Source organism: Haemaphysalis longicornis, unplaced genomic scaffold (genome assembly GCF_048455015.1).
Source record: "Haemaphysalis longicornis isolate Haplotype H1 unplaced genomic scaffold, Haemaphysalis longicornis Haplotype H1 scaffold_12, whole genome shotgun sequence".
In the NCBI taxonomy this organism is placed as follows: Eukaryota; Metazoa; Arthropoda; class Arachnida; order Ixodida; family Ixodidae; genus Haemaphysalis; species Haemaphysalis longicornis.
Window position 1 is genome coordinate 96422227 of NW_027526225.1, and position 15851 is coordinate 96438077.

A 15851-nucleotide genomic window follows, 5' to 3' on the forward strand; every position below is an offset into this window, starting at 1 on the left:
CTCCGCTTCTTCACAGTACTGCAAACATTATGCACTAGGTTTTCTTCGAGTTACGCAATTTCTCTTTTTTAAAATCTTGGTGCATGATAGCTGGGACACCCTGTATATATATATATCAAAGTTGCAGTCCTTATTGCCAGTGCTGTTTGGCGTTTTAACAGTGTTTTATAGTGCCGAATGAGGTATGATTGCATTTTTTTTGCAGGAATAAATAATTACATTGCAGGAACAAATAATTACAATAAAATACATAACGCAGGAGACATGGCGTCCGTCGAACCAACACCTTTGTTAACAACTTCTTCCTCCACCACTATCGCACCGCACCTTCTCTTGGTGGCTATTCTCCCATTCCGGCCAACTGCCCTGTACTATCCATCTGCGGAACGGCACACGCTTCCCCCTCTCCCCGAGAGAGTGTTTGGTGTAGGGGCGGATAATATCGTCTTAGCCTCCCCACATGGACAATGTCAGTCTGACGACCGAGTGGAGCCACGCTGCGGTCGATCTCGTAGTTTACCGCAGAGATCCTGCGTAGGACAGTATACGACCCTTCCATTACCGCACAGAGTTTGCCGCGGTTGGGATGCTAGGGTGTTTCATATAACACACAGTCTCCCACGTGGAGCTCTGACGGAAGAAACTTCTTGTCGTAGATGAGCTTATTCTTCTCGTGATACGCCAGGGAATTGCGGACTGCGTTTGCGCGAGCTTCTTGCTGGGTTTCGGCAGTGTTGGAGAGGAGGCAGGGGTATGATGGTGTGCCATACATGAGAAAACATGGTGGGTAGCCGGTGACTTCATGAGGTGTCTTGTTGTACTCATCGACAACCTCTGGAAGAAGGCGTGTCCATGGTTTTCGCGGTTCGTCGTTGATTTTGCAGCGGAGGCGAGTAACTATGGACTGATTAGTGCGCTCGTTTAGGCCATTACACTGCGGTCGTTGAGAACTTGTGAAAAGCTGATGAATGTTGTGTTTGAGGAACTGCTTGAATTTGCCGGCGGTGAATCCTGTTCCGCGGTCGGAGAGGAACTTCTGAGGCTTTCCAGCAATGAAGATGCTCTTCAGGCAGAAAATGTACGCATCGCAGGTCTCATTTCGGTGCGCAAAAGCCCAAACATAACGAGTGGCATGATCAACGGCCAAGTGAATGAACCTTTTTGGAGAACCGTAGTTCGCAAAACCTCCGATGGTGTCCATGGCCAGAAGATCGAATGGTTGTTCAGCTGGTGGTAGTGACTCCAAAGATCCGAAACGCTTGGTCTTCGTCTTCTTGCAGCGCTGGCAAGTGTCACAGTGGCGAATGTATTTTGAGACATCGGTGATGATGTCAGGCCGATAATATTGGGGAGTCAGAAGTCGCAATGTCTTCTTGACTCCAACGTGACCAAAAGCATCATGAGCCTTCTGAAGAAGAGAAGGCGCAGAGCAGCAGGAACGTAGACTTTTCGAATCCCTCTGCGCGTCACTATGGCCATTCCGTTCTCAATGACGTGCTTGCAAGGCGGTTTGTCGTTGGGATGCTTTTGCAGTTGGTCAGCTGATAGAAGCTGAATAATCGGGTTTCGCGATAGTGCATCAGCTTCGATGTTTTCAGCGTCTTTTTGGTGCCTGATGTTTACATCGTACATGGAGAGTTTCAAGGACCATCGAAACAGACGGCCTTGCGGATTCTTGATGTTCTTAAGCCACTGTAGCGCATCGTGATCGGTGACCACCGTAAAAGGTTTTCCATGTAAATAGCAATGCCATTTGTCGATAGCGTCAATAATTTCCAAGCATTCAAGCTCTGTGATGGCGTAATTGACTTCATGCTTGAGCAGCTTGCGTGAGTGGTATGCAACTGGGTGCTCCCGGCCTTCTTCATCAGCCTGCTTCAAAACGGCGCCGATACCTTTGCAGGACGCATCACAGTACAGCACACAAGGTTTGGAGGCATCGTCGATGGTAAGAACCGGCTCTTCCGTGACACATTTCTTCAGCTTAGTGAAAGCCAGTTGGCAGTCAGAGTCCCAGTTACACGTAGCGTCTTTTCTGAGGAGGCACGTCAGTGGATGGGCAATTTCACTGAAGTGAGCGATGTACCGACGGTAAACATTCACGGTACCGAGAAACCGCTGCAGCTCTTTCGGGCGCGATGGTGTGGGAACCCGCAAAATCGCCTCCACGTTGCTTCGTTTCGGAGTGACTGCGCCATTTGAAACCCTGTGTCCCAGGTACTTAATGGATGTTTGTGCGAACTGACATTTCTTCATTTTGAGCCTGACGCATTCGCTTTTAAAAGCGTTTAGAACGGCGTCGAGATGCTTCAGATGGTCAGAAAACGTGTCAGAATACACCACAATATCGTCGAAGTAGTTCGTGACGTGCGCTAAGCGGTGTTTTGCTAGGATGGACTTGACAGCCCGCTCAAAAGTGGCTGGGGCGTTATGGAGACCGAAAGGCATAACAAGCCATTCGTAGTGACCGGTACGTGTCACAAAGGCTGTTTTCGGAATGTCTTCCGGGTGCATCTTGACGTGCCAGTAACCCGACGTGATGTCTAATGTTGAAAAGTACGTCGATTTCCCGAGATAGTCTAGAACGTCGTCAATGCGAGGGATGGGTTGGTAGTCGGGCACCGTCACTGCGTTCATCTTGTGGTAATCTATGCAGAAACGTGTGCGCCCTTCTCCCTTTTTCTCTGCCAGAAGTGCCGGGGCAGCGTACGGAGACGTAGACAGCCTATTACGCCTTGCGTGAGAAGGTCGCTGACTTGTCTGTCCATTTCGACGCTATCGGCTTCTGAGCATCGATAGGGAGCCCTGCGAATGGGGACGTCGTTTGTGACGGGAATGCGATGCATCGCTACTGATACACCCAATGTCAGTTTGTGATTTGGAAAAAATGTTCTCATACTTTTGGAGAAGGTGCCTAAGTGCCGACCTCTGAGTTTCATTTAGGTGGCCCAAATCGGAAGCTTGAGGTTCCTGTAAACAAGCGTTTTTGTCAGCCGCGTAACGGACTTGTGGGCGTTGAGAGTGGAGGACATCATTTCCTTGGCGTAGGGTCAGGGTGTCGAGGTCTAGAAACAAGTTAAAGAGGCAGGCGCTGTCCAAGCCAAGAAGTAGATTGCTCTTCATTCCTTGAAGAACGTGCGCTTCTATTTCCTTGGTGATTTTTCCGATTTGTAGTCTTAGATTGACGTGACCCAAAGTTTTGGTAGATGATGTTACTTGATCTACAGTGATGCATGAATCTCTCATTATTTGCAGGCGAAGGGTTGTCAGCACTGCTTCGCTGATACAGGTAATTGTGGCTCCGGTATCAAGAGTAGCGCTGACTGGGTGCCCGTTAATGAGTGCATTAAAGTGAATTAACATAGCTTTGGGTCGCCCTCCTCGTTTCCCTGGTTGGTAGCGAGGGCGGAAATGCTTGCGCGTCGTGGGCATTCATTGTGCCAGTGCATCTGTCGTGGCAAGCCGGCCATGGCGCAATGCCTGCATTCGGACATGGGTGCTCGGCCCGGCGTATTAGGCGGACGCTGATGGGAATTGCCGCTCGGTGCATTGATCTGTGCGTGTCGACCTGGTGGAACGCGGTGCGACTTAGCTCGGTTCATAGCAGCCTCTACTCTAAGCGCAGCTGAAAGCCACGCTGCTGGGGTGGATGGAGTAAGCCCAGCAAGAGCCATTTCCATTTCAGCACGGAGGCCGTCGATGAGCCCTGATATAAGGTGCGCGTCCTTTAGTTCAGCAAGGCGTCCCAGACGCATTTTTTCATCGTAATACTCCTTGAGGCTCTGGCCCGATTTCAGGCGGCAATGAATGAACTGACGGAATGGATCCGCGATGGCGCTTGCGAATCGTTCGGTCATGCATGCAATGAGGTCCTCCCAAGCTGTGCCAGTGTCAAACACCTCGGTAAGGTACCAGCGGAAGGCCTCACCTTCAAGGTAATCGGAGAAATTGCACACCTTGTCTCGCTCGGTCCATGCAGCGGCCGCAGTCTTCACCTCGAAGAGTCGGAGCCACTTGTCAAAGGGAACATCGGCGCTTGCTCCCGAGTACTTGGGGATGGTGATGGCTTTCTTGGATGTTGTCATGATGCGGGGTTGCGCGGTAAATCCTGTCGGCTAGTGTAACGCAGGAGACATGGCTGGTTGGTTGGTTGGAACCAAAAATCAGTGGCGCGTACCCACTCTGGGGGATTGGCCAAGTCAGATTGGGGAAACTGGTCAAGAATTTAAACTAAGGGTAAAATAGAGCTGTGGAGTGTGAGGGAAGTGATGTTGGCAACTTTGAAGGGAAAAAAAACTATAACATACTGAAGTAAAAACAGATACTACTCGTACCAGAGAAAGAAAGTATGAAGTGTCTTAACAGGGTAGGCGACCGGATTGTGAAATAAAAGCATGAAGAGCGCGACAAACATCCCCGTGGCAGAAACCTAAACCCGATGCCCCAAATGACAGTAAATTCGATACAGACAAGGAAAGACCCAGGCACCGGAGGGGAACCTCCAGGAATCGATTTCGGATAGAGGAGAATTGCCGGCAAGGCAGAGGGAATGTTCGATTGTCTCCTTCTCTTGACAAAACTCGCATTGTGCCGAAGGCGCTATGCGTGCACGGTGAAGGTAGAAATTCAAATTGGGCACTCGGCAGCGAAAGCTGGTCAATGTGACCTTTCACAATCGCGACTGCACAACAGCACTCTTCCACGCATACCGGAGGTGCTCAATTTCGGGGCATCCAGAGATACTGTCTGGGTGCAGGCTGTCCAACGAGCTATACCTGCGAAACCGGGATGCAACAACTTGGGCTATGGGGGGCACAACATCAACCAGCGGTCCATTCAATGCCACACCTGCCAGATAATCAGCGGTTTCATTAAGATGGAAAGCCCTGTGTCCTGGAACCCAGACCAGACGGATTTCTTGTACATAGGGTGGTAGGAGCATCGAAAGCGTTCGGCTTAGAGGGGTAAATCTTGGATTAGATATGGTGGAGCAGGCTGAAAGCGAGTCCGTCACAATAATCACTTTCGAATTGTCTTCATTGAGTTTTCTAATAGCAAGGGCAATCGCCAAAAATTCTGCCAAGATTATTGTTGTGAAATTGGGTAGCCGCAAAGAAAATGCCCAGTCAAGTGCAGGTGAAAAGATACCAATACCAGCCTTTCTTTCCTGAACAGACGCATCTGTGGCTACAACCACATGGGTTGGAAACTTCTCTAAATGGGTGATTAGAAGACCAGCTACAGTCTTCTCCGGCAAATATTTGGAATTGGAGGGGAAATATTATCAAAATCAATTTCCACTATCGCATTTCGAGGTTCAAAGGAAGGAATCGAGAGAATGTTGACGTTTAATGGGGCTAATAGAGACTGTACAAACACCACCTGCGGGCGTTTGTACCTGGGCCATGGCTGAGCGAAAAAAGGCGTTGGGGAGTGAACGAAGACCATTTGCGACCTTTAAATTGGCAATTCCATTACACGAAGGTATGCCTCTACTGTCAACACTTTGAATCGGGGAATCAGGGGAAGGATGCGAGCCTCCCAGTACAATACCCAAATAGGGACGTACTTCGGTAAACCCAAACACAAGCGCAAAGCTTGTCGTTCTAGTGTAATCAATTGACGTAGCTTATAAAACGGATAACTTGAAAAAAGGATGTATCCGAATTCTAGAATAGGTCGAACGTATAAGCGGTAGAGCATGAGGAGAATGTCTCTACGCATACAGGACTTCTTGTTGCAAAATCTTTTTAACAGTGAAACCGCCCTCCCCGCTTTGGCCGCAGTATAATCAATATGAGGACGCCAGTTTAGATTGCTCTCATATATCAAACCTAGACATTTCAGGGAAGTAACTTGTGAAATTATTTTCTGTCGGTATGTCAGACAAATGGAAACAGGGTCTTGAACCGGGAATGCCAGGAGGGCACACTTTCCGACATTTAAAGATAGGCAGAGCCCGTCTAGCCACGATCCTAAGATCGAGAGGTACAGCTGCAGGGACTGGTGCAAAGAATGTATATTCCTTGACGATGCAAAAAAGGCTAAATCATCAGCATACAAATATGATTGAATTCCCGCAATAACGGGCACCTCGCTCAGCAACACATTAAATAACACCGGAGACAGGACGGATCCTTGTGGTAGACCTCACGATTGACTGTAACTCGAGGAGGTGACTCCGTGCTGGGCAATAAAGAATTTGCGGCCTGTTAAAAACAACCTGACCCAGGAAATAACATATTTCGGGAAAGATAAGCGCACCATCTTTTCTAAAAGTATGCCATGTTCAACGCAATCGTACGCTTTGGCCACATCCAATGTCACCAGTGCTGCGACCTCTTTAGAACGTCGAGCCAGATGAAGGCGGCTCTCTAGATCTATGTGCGCCGACCATATCGAACAGCCTGGCTTAAATCCCACCTGCCGAGGGCTCAGTATGTTAGAACTGGCTAAAAACTTCTCAATTCTGGCCAATAAAATTCTTTCAATAATTTTGACAAGGTTAGACGTTAAGCTTATCGGTCTTATGTTATCCGGTGCATATCCTAATCCGGGTTTCTTAGGCAAGGGGATAATTTTAGACAGCCGCCAATCCAAAGGGATCCAGGAGGCACACAAAGAGTGGTTGACAATGTGCAGGAGGTCTTCGGGTGACTCACTGAACAAGACCTTTATCATTGGAACTGTAATTCCATCTGGGCCTGGTGCTGCATCAGGTACACGCTGCAACACGTCATATAACTCACCCCTTGTAACCTCCTCAAAATTTACAGCCGAGCTCAGTAAAGGAGAGTCAGTCACCTGGGGGGCCAGTACAGAATATTGAGATGTGAACCGAGCCTGCAGTCCTAAAGCCAATTTTTCAAGAAGAATTTTTAAGGCAGTTGGCGTATGAATGAAGGAGTCAAGGTTTGATGCAGTAACGCCGTTTTTCCTTATCCGCAAGAAGCTGAAGAGCGCCCGCCTATTACAAGCTTCTGAGAGAATAGAGAATCGTTTTGTGTTGTACATCTCTTTTGCCCGTGAAACTGTACGTTTAAACACAGCGCGAAAATACTTAAAGTTGCTCCAATTACTAGGACACTGATTATACCGCAATTTCTTCCACGCTGCTTTTCTTCGACGGTAGTCCCTCGTACATTCATCATTCCACCATGGACTGCAAGGCTTCCCTTGGACCGAAGTAATAGGAAATTTAGCTCGCGTAGCCGAATCCTGTATCAATGATACTAGCTCCTTGGCGCGACATTCATTATCTTGAGTGGGTATCGAAGGCAGGGCTGAACGCATAAGGTTTCCAAACCGAGGCATATTTACAAAGGAGCGTGCCCTGCGGATAACGTTTTTCCTTACACTGATATCAAAAACCACGGGTAGATGATCGCTAGATGAGACATGGCGTCCGTCGAACCAACACCTTTATTAACAACTTCTTCCTCCACCACTATCGCATCGCACCTTCTCTTGGTGGCTATTCTCCCATTCCGGCCAACTGCCCTGTACTATCTATCTGCGGGACGTCACATATACATATATATATTGTAGTAAGCATGTTGCGCCCATGAGAACTGTGATGAGCATCAGCCACAACGGGCAAATCCCTCTACGTGGCTATGCTGCGCCGGATGCCGCTTGAGGAAGAGGACGCGCTCGTTCAGTGTCAGTCTCGCGAAAAGCTGGTCGTTTCGGCTCACCCCGTCTGCATCGACGCCTCGGTCGTGAATAAACAAGTCCAGCCTTCTACCGGAACGCCGACTATCTCCGTTACAATTTTTGGTGGAGGTTGCGGTGCTGCTCGGGTCCCCATTTATCTACCCTGGAGCTGCGCAGCCGGACACTTCCCTCGAGGATGTTTCAAGGTAACCACCACGAGTCCCTACCTCCTGTGGCGCCTATCATCTGCCCTGGCACGGTCCGTTCACGGGATCCCCCCGTCTTCAACGGCACTGATGACCAGGATGCTGAGGACTGGCTCACAACCTGCGAACGGGTGAGCACCCATAACAACTGGGATGATAAACTCAAACAGAACAACGTCAGTCTCTCCTTAACCGGTGTCGCAGAGACCTGGTATAAGAACCACGGGTCTGATCTACACACGTGGTCGGACTTCAAGACCGAATTTGCCAAAGTGCTCGGGCGCCCCGCTGTTCGGAAACTGCACGCTGAACAGTGTTTGCGCGAACGCGCTCAGCGCACGAATGAAACCTTTACCTCTTACATCGAGGACATCCTTGACTTGTGTAAGCGGACAAACAACGCTATGACCGAAGAGGGCAAAATCAAGCACATTCTTAAAGGCATAGACGACGATGCCTTCCAAATGCTGCTCGCGAAAAACCCTTGGGTGGTTGCTGAAGTCATAAACGCTTGCCAAGAGTTCGATGAACTTCGCAGAGAGCGGGCTCTCACTCGTAAGCCCGTGGAACACGACCATTCCCTTTGCAGCTTGGCATCTGAGGATAGGCGTGTTCTCTTGACCCAGATTCAACAGTTTGTTCGCGAAGAGGTGGCTCGTCAGCTTTCTCTCGTTAGCGACGTAGCGAAGCCGCCTCAGTCGGATTTAGCCCCAACCCTCAGGAGCGTTATTGGCGGTGAGTGCGAACACGGGCGGCGCTGCGAAGCGCGCCTCTGTGACGTCGGCTTAGGGATTGTCGCATTTGTCGTCTGCTTCTACACTCTAAGCTGGGTAACCCTTAATAGAGGTATACATTTTCGAATTTTTGTAACCTATAATTTATAAGGTACAAATGTAACCTATATCTTCGTAACCTTTATATACGTATACACGTAAGGGTTACGCAGTTATGGGTTACTTTGCAGCTTTCAGCATGTATACCTTTATATAAGTTACATCTACCGCCGTCCAAGGCCACAGAAATTGGAAGGTGTGATGTTGCGCGCCAGGCGCGCTTTCGCCGGCGCCGCTGTGGCGACACCCCCAAGGCGCCTTTCCCGCGTGGTAAACAAACATTGCGTTAGTGGAAGATATGTTCGACCATGCTGTCCATTGCGCCGTCTAAACTTTTGCGTCGGGTGTCTTTTCTTCGTCCCTTGAATAAACTGCCGGCCACACGGCTGGGGCTAAAAGAGAAATTACTTTCATAATTCCTAAAACAGCAGTGCCAAAAAGCTTGAAAATGTTCTCTTAATATATATGCATTGCATTACCTGTTCGATAATCGTTACCCAGGTTGTCACCCAAAAATCTTCGTGAGTATTGGCAACGCTTAAGTCCTATAAACAGGCATAACTAAATTTGATGATTGCATCAGCTTTGTGCCGTTTAAGAAACCGGTATCAAACATGCATGATAGGTCTTTTGCTAAATTGAGCTTTAGTTAAACAACATTAGGCTTTAGTGAAACCAAGCTTGAGTGGAAAGATGCACTTGATAGCATACTTCAAAAGGACGCCAAAGTTATGATAACATAGCCTTAAGCCAAAAATTCTTGTCTGACAACCTAGGACATGATTATCAAAAGCGAATTGCAGTACATGCACACATATTTGCGCATTTAACAGGAGCACATTTCCAGAAGTTTCGAATCGGTAGTTTTGAACATTCACATTTATTATTATGAAACACCTGTGGGCTATTTATTAAAAAGCAAAACTGCGAACCACCCAACGTTATTATCGTTCCTTAATGAGTATTGGACGAGTGCGGATTCCTGGGCGAATTGGTGATTCCTATATTGCTTTTGACTTCCAGGTATAATTCGGTTTATTCATATATCCTTATTAAACCTATTTAATAAATGTTGCGTGAACAGCTTCACAAACATGGCCAAATATACAAATTCTTTACCTCAATATTTGCACGGATGTATGCAAAGCATTCCGAATTGTTTGGATACTGCCATTGAACAATTTCAGACGAATTCGAGTTTGAGCTACATTTATAAGATGGTTCTCAGAGGTGCACTTTCCCAGTACAGTGTGGTTGTCATGGTTCCCCACAGAAAAAACGCAGAATGTGGGAAAGTAGAACGAACATTTATTACAAATTCACTTTTTCATACAAAGCAGTGTTTATGGCTATGTTCCCTACATTCTCCGTTTCACTCAGTCTAATATTACACTTGGAATTCACTCGCCTTTACGAATCCATCTTTACACTTCCCTCTTAGGTTCCTCTTTACAGTTCCACCTGAGTTGTGATTCCCACGCCAAGTTATCGTTTTTTATGCAGCACTAACAAGTTTCTAGGCCGATTGCAATCTGTCTTTTGGACAAACTTTAAATGGTATCTATAATTTCCTGCACGAAAAAATGCGCTTGGAAAAATTCAGAGATAAGCTTCGCAATTTACGTAGTACACAAGCAGGCACAAAATCAGGGCACGCTGAAGATTTCCCGCGGTCATCTTGTTCCCTGCTGCCGCCGATGGGGGTATATATGTGAGGGGCCGTCACTTGGATTTCCCCACCTCGAAGAGCCATCTACAGAAAATTTCAGAAAAAGAACAATATCCAGTGCAACCTTAAGCCCCTCACACCAAACCACAGGCATGTGAAGTACGAAAAATATATTGCACGAAAATGAAGACGGAGACCAGAGAATGAAATGAAAGGCCACACCAGAGGAGTGATTTACGGCCTTTCCTAATAATTTCACATCATTTCAGTAATCGTTACACAGAGCAATTTGGCCGCATTGCTCAGAACAACGCGAAGCCACTATAGTCATACCGGCCAACCTTCCCGAATTTTAATCGTGCCGTGTTCCAGTTTATCTCGCGAAATGTTTCTGCATGCTCACCCAGAACAGTCAGAAACTTTGGGCTACGAGATAAACTGACATACATTTGCAAAAGAGAAAACAAAAACGTTTCCGCGCCTTCATGTGGAATCACTAGTACACGCAACAGAGCGAACATCGCACTAAACCCAGGAAACGTGCTTTCACGATGCTGACGCCACCTGCGTCACATTTTTGGCTGTACTTAAACATCCTCCCCCCCCCCCCCCCCCCCCCTTGTACTGGCAGTTTCATTTTGAACAAGGATCCCACGTGGAAGCCGAAACGTTTTTCATTTAAGCAAAGCGTTCTTATCGGTGGTTTCTTCCTCGGCTATCAGTAAAAAGGAATCGCCAACTTACATTTTTTCTTCGTCCAAATGTGTTGTGGGAGATGATACATCTAGAACTTGCACCGATCTTCAAGTGGCATTCCCAGGAGGTCTGTACCTGTAATGACTCGAAGGGTTATTTGGGTTAAAATGTAATAGGCTTTAGAGCTGGGCAGTTGGTATACATTCATAATGAAAGAACACTTCAAACTTGACAAGACGAAAAAAAGAACACAGCACAAGCACTCGCTAACAACTGGAGATTTCTTACAGAGCTATTTTAGAAAAAGATTTCTTCTTGTTGGCTCTGCAAAACCACGCATCTTATAGAATAGCTAGAGTTGCTGAAAAACTACAAAGCTCCATGCTGAGGAAATCGTTATGTGAATTCATAACGTTCATGTAGTAACGAACTGATAGAAAGAGTCACTAAACATGAGGCAAAATAAGATACGAAATATAACATCATAACACTTGAAGAAAGGCCTCGCATTTTTACAAGTGAATCATACTTTTGTCTGTGCAGGCCTGGGTGCCATCTTTACAAAGAATATTTGGATGAATGTGTTTTAGTTATCGCATTTTCATACCGTTGTTTCCGCTGAAATCAGACTTCATTTCAACTTGTGTCATACGCAGGGGAGTCCTGGTTGTCAGCTCAAGGAACACTGCCTGCAAGAAAAAACAGTAGTGCTGAGAAGTCATAGCATAGGTAGCCAGATGCAACCACACTTTTTGAACAGCCAGGATCCGATGGGGGGGCAGAACCCATTTTTACACCTGCACCTGTCTTTGTGTAATTCGTCACAATTTCTGTATCATCAAAAAACAACAATCAAGCAGCCTGCATGCTGGCTCATACATACCACCATTCTGTAAAGTCGCTTTACTGCACTACACTAGGATCACGCGAGACAATCATTTTCCCTGCAATACCATGCGAATAAATAAACGACTGATTTGTGCGAATGAGAGTAATGAACCACTTAACATGGTGGAAATGGCCCGCTGTCTCAAAATATCTAACACCAAATTTACCCACTCAAGGAAAAGAATGAAAAAAATGAGGAGTGTTGTACATACTAAAACGTTTTATTGTGCCGTAAGGCAAACTTTCACAAAAAAGAGGCTTGTGCTGGACAAAAGTGAGTTTAGAAATTTCGGGCAGCATTAAGTGGACTACTCTTCTGTAGCACACACCTTGTGTTTATCCGGATATATTACTACAAGACCAATAAACTAGACACCATTCCGAATATATGCAGCGAGAAAAATGAACATTTCCCGACGGCTGAAACAAAATGATAATACCCAGAGAATAGCGCGATAATATAAGACTTTAATGGGAATAAGTTCAATTATTCAAATAGAGCTACCTGACAATTACATGGGCCAATAACTCGTCAAGTGCGCCCGATGCAGCGAACAGCGTAAACAAAACGCTCAACACACGACGAAGGCGCGCAAACAGAGCAGAAAGCAGGTCACGGGCGCCGTTATCTGTGCTTTCCCGATCGTCCGCTCTAGTCTGACGCAACGAACGCAAGCCCGTGAGTTCATTCAATTGCCGTCGCGGACAACAGAAAACGTCCAGCGAAGCAACCAGTCAGGTAACGAAAATCCCCCTCGAATGCTGCAATTTCAAATTGAAAAGTCCCCAGCGAAAAGATACATCCAATGAAAGCACGGAAACCGTTAAGGGAATTTACTCACCGAGTTCGCTTTCACTGGCGCCGGGACATTGGTCCAACATGCGAACTTGATACTGGTCGTAGAAGAACGGGCCGTGAAGCGCTGCCAGTCACAAATGGGCTCGCCGCAGCCTCCGCGACTCACGCCGACAAATGAGTCTTGTAACAGCAATCCTCGCTTCATCGTAGGGGTATCACAGCGGTTAAAAGGCTCGAGTGGCGCGAAAACGCGGCCACCGGGCCTGCCGGCGCCGCCATTTCTCTATATCCCGTCATGCAACGGAGAAATCAACGGCCGCCGGGAGAGAAGGCGCGACGAGCATCTCTTAGAGGTTACAGGGCGTTTTATAGGTTACAACGTAGAGGTTACATGTCAGATTTTGTTGATGTAACCTATAAATCATTATTGTAACCTATAAATCGCTTTTAACCTCACGCTTGTAACCCTTAGAACGGACTGGGATAAAGAAAACATCAAAATGAATCCATTGTAACCTTTATTTTATAGGTTACTTCCGTTTAGAAGTTACATTATGGGTTACCAGGATTAGAGTGTACTCAGGCTCGCTCCTCTGCTGTTTCTTAGCGCTCGGTCGACGTCTGATGCTTGTCCGCACCAGAATTTGCGTGTGCGTAACTTCTTGTCATAATAATAGGCCTAAAATCGCATACTACAGGTGTGAGTTAAAGTATTAGTTTTCGATATTGCTTCGGAAGAAACATTGCCGGCGTCGCCTCATTCCTTACGAAGCCTGTCCTGTGCGGAGCGCGAAGATTCGGAGCTAGGCGTCAGCTTTTGTATTAAATAACCTTTCGAGAAAGGGAATAGCCCGCTGCTAGTAAGCGACAACAGTTAAAATACAAGGCCAAAACAAATTGTAGGCCTTCAGGGCTCTCGGCTTTGACAGAAGGCATTACGATTCCCGGTAATCATATGTAAGGTATAACAGTTCTTGCAACCTTACCGAGCGCTCGAAAATATTGTATCACATCTCTTTACGTTGTCATGGCATGACAGTATGCCGACATGCACTATGGGCTGCAAAACCTGTAGGTTGAGTTCCAAATAACCCGGTGTGTGTATAGGCTGGTTTTATACCAGGCTTCTACGTAGTATGGAGGTTTGTTGAGGAAAACGAGTCACGTCTACGGTAAGGATAAAGTAACAATATGTTTGTTCAGACCTGGAGGGATATTTCGGTACATTTCCCACAGCGATATCTTCCCAATATTCGGATGTGTTATAGGAAAGCTGCACTCAAGTGGAAGAGGAGGAGTAGGAGCGGTAGGAGGAGAATAAAACTTTATTTAACAATGAAATCGAACTAGTTAGTGGGCCGGGTCGAGGACAAAAGAGTACGAGTGATTTTCTTCAGTTCATAGAACGCCATCCTGAGTAGAATAGGATTTGTTCATTGCGCCTCGAATGGTTGGAAACCAATAAAGAGCTGCTTGGGAATATTCATCAGTTTCGATTCTTGTAATATATGCACATATGCCGTTTACTGCGTTAATTAGCGAGCATACCATGCCTTCAACACAGTAATCATGTTATCATTGTTCGGGTTGAGAGTCAGGTCGTTATGATAACAATGGTTACGATAGACATTCGGAGCCCAAAAGCCGCCTTCGAGTACTCTGGACAACATTGTCTGGGGCGCGATCGTGGTGGCGTAGCACAAACGTCCTCATTGTACTTGCATGTGAATAAACAACGCACTCTGCCGATATGCACCTTCTTGCACGCAGCCGTAACGAAAGCCAATTTGTGAACAAGGGAATGTATGCCATACAACCTGAAGAAAAAATGAAAACTATCTTTGTAACCCTCCCAAACATCCCCAAACCTTTGAATAAGACGTTTGTGACGGTTCAGAAAAATTAATGCGTTGGTCACAGAAAAAAAAATTCATCTGCTACAAGTCAACAACAATGTAAGAAATAGAAGACATCCGTTTTATATCCTGCTGTGCGATGCGCGTGTAGGGGCCCGCTGCTTCGTAAGTAGCATTAGAGTTCTGAGTCTTCATAAGAGCATCTCAATATACTGCAGGGAAGCCTACGCATTTTGAGTACTTATCGAGGAGCTCTGAGCGCATGGTCCTCGCTATTAAGCTGGAAAGGACGAGCTACACGGGATCTTCTGACCGATGCTCTGAAGAAAGTTGTTCTCTATCTCCTCGTGTGTGGCAAACTTTTGGGAGATGCATCTTGAAATTATTTAGATATGTCAGAAACTGGCAAAAATAACTGAATTACTAGAACTGTGATTTTAATGCACTAAAGCAACACAGCGGGTGATTTCTAGCACAGACGCTGCTGCCCCTCACAAGCGGAGTGTAGCAGACGACAGCGGCGCGAGTCCCTAAGCCGACGTCAGGGCCAGGGGGCGCCACTCAAACATCTCACCGCCAATACGACAACAAGTGGCTGACGCACTTCCAAGCACTCGACCGCCCAATTCCGCGGTAGCTCCAGTGGTATACGCCTCCAGCTTCGCGATCGCTGCGCCGCCTGCCCCCGCTTTTCCGCGGCGCGTCTGCGCAGCTGGTAGCGGCTCATGCAGTGTTTTGGTTCTCTTTCGCTTCTTTTTGCCTTTCCGCGCCCTAAACAACTTCTTACGGCCACGTCTCTAAGAAAATAGTACGTTCAGGACACTTCAAAAACCACTGCGTCGTGATAGAGTGCTCGAACGCCAACAAGAGCTATACGGGGACGTGGTACTGCGAGCTTCTTGGCCCGCTCTTACAGGCGTCGGCGACGGCAGCAGCATATCCCCACTGTCACCTACGAATACGTCAGGCGCAACCTACCTGATACTGGCACAATGAGAGGTTGGCTTCGTTTTGCAGCGCGGTCAACGAACGCGGCTTTTTTCCGAATATATACGTCGTAGAAAATATGATTCAGGGATGTTATTACCTAATACCTGACAATAACTTGAGCCTTTTGGAGGAATAGAGGCCACGCGAACATGTTAATAAAGGGACACTGAAGTGAATTTGTCAAGCTCCCGTTTTTGCTTGCACTGCGTAGACTGGCTCAAATTAGCACACTTTTCATCGTTTATCCGGTTGACAAAT

General features: G+C 46.9%; 1 protein-coding gene and 1 long non-coding RNA gene across 7 annotated transcripts in view; one reads left to right on the top strand and one right to left on the bottom strand.

Annotated features, from left to right (window-relative positions):
* Positions 1-15851, top strand: part of LOC144163035 (uncharacterized) — a 265629-nt gene that overhangs the window by 50064 nt on the left and 199714 nt on the right. The gene's annotated exons all lie outside the window — the stretch shown is intronic.
* On the bottom strand, positions 9742-13379 carry LOC144162084 (uncharacterized). Its single transcript, XR_013320600.1, has 4 exons — positions 12791-13379; positions 11668-11749; positions 11109-11195; positions 9742-10448 (listed from the first exon to the last, which is right to left on the bottom strand). It is a non-coding gene; the product is annotated as an uncharacterized LOC144162084 (long non-coding RNA).